The sequence below is a fragment of the Miscanthus floridulus genome, chromosome 12 (assembly GCF_019320115.1).
Source record: "Miscanthus floridulus cultivar M001 chromosome 12, ASM1932011v1, whole genome shotgun sequence".
In the NCBI taxonomy this organism is placed as follows: Eukaryota; Viridiplantae; Streptophyta; class Magnoliopsida; order Poales; family Poaceae; genus Miscanthus; species Miscanthus floridulus.
The window spans coordinates 22,242,886-22,247,566 of NC_089591.1; positions in this window are offsets into that span (position 1 = coordinate 22,242,886).

The window sequence follows — 4,681 nt, forward strand, 5'->3', positions numbered from 1 at the left end:
GACACTTTCTTTTTGCAGAAAAGCATAAGTAATAATGATCAACCCTTAACCTGAACTAGCAGTAACTTTTTAGCCATTAACCTGTCATCTATATTAGCACCTGTACTAAGCAATCATTTTATTAGGGTGCAAACATTAATAACCATATCAGGTATTCATTGTGGCAACCTTATCATCATCCATTTAACCATATTGTTAAGTTAATTGAATCTACGTTGCCGCTGCTCAGTCAAGTTCTCACTATCCGGGAGAGACGGCGATTCGAATCGATTCCCATCCAGCTGGAGGGGTATTCCTAAACACAAACCCTGCTTCCCCCGTCAGGGTCGCAACAAGTCACCTTTGGTACAATTCAGGAGTCGCGGGTCCAAATAGATCGGCATTCTCAGAGAACCACTCTGCCAAGGTTGTTTGGGACTCTAACCCGCCTTGGACTTATGCCAATGGCTCTCCGCACATCCTTACTACCTCCAGAGTGCCGCCACTGCTCGCGTTCCCGGCCTGAATCGAGCTACTAGGCTTCGCGGTCGGAACGACTTACTCGGCCAGCTAAGTATTAGGCTGCGTTCAACATGACATGAGGACGTACAGCGTATCGGTCCTTAAACGACTCAGACAGAGTCACTATGTTCAAACCTACACAAGACCCCGCCCGGTCTTAATTCATTATTCACATGGTTCTTTTCCACGATAGCAAATATAGCCAACCGTGATCCACCTCATCCTAAAGCTCGCAGGTGACAGGAAATCACCTGACTTCTACCGCACTAAGCATGGCTAAGCATTTAACCCGTTCCTGAACTTAAATAGGATTCCAGTGTGATATCTGGACAAGGAAGGATATATAATGCAGCAATTGGTTTCAACCAATTCCTATACTTAATGCATCATCAACAATAAAAGATACTCAATGTATTTGTGAAAACATAGGAGGCTTAATATGCTCCGGGGCTTGCCTTTCAGGAACGAGGAAGGCTGGTGGTCAGGGCACTCGGGCAATTCCTCCGCGGCGACTGCTTCGTCGGCTTCCTGCACCTCGGGTTCCTCCTCCTGGTTGGCTCCCTCGAACTCCAGCAACAGTCACTCCCTCCGGCACACCTATTGCATGAATGCGCAAGATAAATATCATGGATGCACATGTACGAATGTCAGGGATGCTCGGGGAATGCACATGTTCGCTGTAGTTTGCATATTCCAACTTAAGCCCTATTCAAATCACTTTCACTTACCACGTTTATATAACCTAAGGTATAATTGCTCATCTTCCGTTAATGACCTAGCACCTGCACCTAAGCATATTCTCAAGTTAGGCTAACCCCTAAAACAATTAATGAGAACATTGCACAAGCATACACTCAAGCATTTGTATTACAACCAAATGGAGACTATATATCGGTACAGTAAACTAGCCATAACTGGAGATTTATAAATCCAATTGATATGCAACAAGACAACCTGGAAAGCTTATAAAATTGTCTACAAAACATTTTCAGACCTCAAAGCATGATTCTAACCTTTACTAGGTCGAACTCATAAATCAATAGAACTCTGTCCTCACAAGGCAGAGAACAAGCAAAGACTGGAACCTAACTTTAAACAGCTGTAGTTTCTAAACTACTAGGCCAAATGCCCTCAAATTTTGATAGGAAGCTAGATACATAAGTTATCTACAGCTTTTGTATTCATCACAATCACATAAAACCAAATTATCATGGGGAACTTTCCAAGGTCCCCAGATCTGTCCAGAGGGACATGATGCAACAAATAATTATTAACTTATGATATAAACACTTAATTGGACAAAACCAACTTTACTGACATATCACACATATCACAAGCACACCAGAAAGTAGGGTGTTTATCCCCAAAACATTTCTTTTAATACCTTTCTTAATTTATTTAATTAATTAGTGGAAATAGTAAACATATAAGAAAATTATACCATTAATTCTACAAAACTTACAGTAGACACTACATGCTCTAAGTAGACTACCATAAAAATTTCACACCATTTGGGTAAGTATAACAACCTACACAAAAATGGTAAGGCAGAATGACTTAAAATGGCATAATTAGGAAACCTTAGTGAAAAGTGTCAAGCAATAGATTTCATATTTTTCCTAGCATCTATAAGGTACCAAGATACTACCTACCAAGTTTCATGGCCATAGGATTCATAGATAATTTACAAAAATTCCCACAAGTATCTACCAATGAAAAAGGAAAAATCTATAACTCAAAAACTACATATGCAATGTCTCTCAAATTTTAACCAGAGCTTCTACTAAGCAGTACTAGCTTACCCACAAAATTTCACAATTTTTGGATCACAGAAACTCAAGATAAAATTCAAACAAGTTTGCATGTATCCAAAAACACATTTCAAAGTCCTATTTAATTCATCAAAAATTTCTAAAACATGTGCTCATATAATATTTTTGTTAAATACTAGACATGACTAGGAACTTCACAAAATTGGAACCATATCCTTTGGATCTACCAAACTTGAGTGACATATTTTTGAATCTATACACCAAACTGTGAAAAACAGTTAAACAAAACAATTAAGGAAACCATTTCACTGATGTTGGGCCGGCCCGAGGAAATGGCGGCCCAAGAACACGCGCTGGCACGTGGCCCAGACAACGGCAGCGGCCCACTGCTGGGCTCCCGCTTTCAGCCGCGGCAGCTGACAAGAGGGACCCGCGCGTCAGCGAGACAGGGCAGGGGAGAAGGAACGGCCGGTGGCGCAGTTCGCCGCCGGTGGCTTCTCCGGCGAAGGCAAAGGTGCCAACATGTTTGCCTCACCTAAGCGGACCTAGGGGAACCTTCTATTGCAGCTACTGACGCTGCTAGCGGGGGTGGCGATGGCCACGGCGGCGCTCGGCCACGGCACGGCCGGCACCGGCGAGGCTACGGCGCTATGTCCAGAACGGAAGGCGCTACGAGCATCAGCAGTGCACCTAGGATCTAGCGTAAGGCAGAGGAGGGGATGGGAGGGTCACGGTGGTGGTTGTCCGCGTGGAGCGACAACGCCGGCGAGGTCCTGCCATGGCTGCGGTGGGGGAAAACGGCGAATACGCCCTTACCGAGGCACGATCGACTCGACGGTGATGTGGAGATGGTAAAGGGAATCACGGCGAAGCTCTAGGTGAACGGGGCAACGTGTTTTTGCAACAGCGTGGAAGCTAGGCGAAGGCGAAGGTGCGGCTGGCAATGGCGAATGGTTGCTTGCTTGGCGCAACACGTGGTGGAGGTGAAGAAAGGCGAACTGGAGCGATTGAGTGCGTCGGGCAGGCACGCGGGGTGCTCAAGACGCGGCTGGCCATGCCAAGGCATCCACGACGCGTGGCCAGCGTGCTCAGGTGAGCAGCAATGTGCGGCACACACGCTTCGTCGCCTTTCTGAACCGGTCGGCCATGATCACTGAAGGTTTTCTGAAAACGCGATTCAGAGTTCATCTAGTCCGACTGACAGGCGAACATTGACACCGATTAACTCCTAAACCGTGACATTTTAGAGGAAACATTGAACATGAAAGTTGTAGCCCATACTTCCATCTTCAATTTCTATTTAAGTGCCAAGGACTAATTCCCAATGGATACAGAGTAAAATCGAGCCAAAGTCAGCTCCTTCAAACTGTAATTGCAATCAATACTTAGAAAAAATCTTAAGTGAAGAATCAGCCCTGATTTCTAGGCTTGTGGGTCCAAATTGAACATGTTGTGCACATTTTCATGAGATGGCCATAAAATAACTTTTGTTCCTTACATAATTCTCTACATCTTTGCTTTAGGTTGCTCCGACATGCAAACATCCTAAACCACACTTTTTAAACAGTCAAACAAAAGGGTTCAGGGGTCAAATTTGGTCAACCATGACTTTGGAAACCTAATTAGTCAAAGTGACCAACATGAACAATGTTCCAAAAGACATTTTATGTGTAACTAAGTTACTTACAAGCATTTCTAGCCACACCACAGCATTGGTCACACAAGAATCAATCAAGGTATGTACTGAAACAATGAAAAACACAAGAAATGTTACAAATGTTTCATAGTCATGTTTCACACGTTTCATGATCTCAGTTGCATAGTATTAACTAACCTTGTTTCACTAAGTGAGTGGCACATGTTGCACTTAAGTGTTGCACACTTTACATTTCATAAAAGAACAACACACATGAAATATACAACATGTTGCAATGTTTCGAAATTATGTTTCATGTGCTATAAGTTCACGAAGGGATGAATGATGCTCATGTTCATGAAATGCAGTGCAAATGTGGAAGCTAAACACCAGGGGTGTTACAGGAATAGTCAATCCTAAGATGCAGATATCGGCTGATGAATACAGAGAGGTTAAAAATGTCATGATCAGCAGAAGAGCCGATACGAGTAGGGGGAAACATCAAAGGGTGGAGCGGCAAGGCCGCGAGTCACATCTCAGATCCTATTGAATAAGTGGTGGCGGTAGAAGGAAAAAGATTATTAGCAATGATTAGAGGATCAAGAATACCAGCATCAACTGGAAGAAGAGAGGTATGAAAGGAAGCAAGACGAATCACATTGGAATTGTCCTTTCTTCAGATACTGCTTGGAACGAAGGTTTGAAATTGCCTACCAGACATGACTGTCTGGAATGCAGTAATCAATATTGGGAGTATAGGCAATCTCAAATC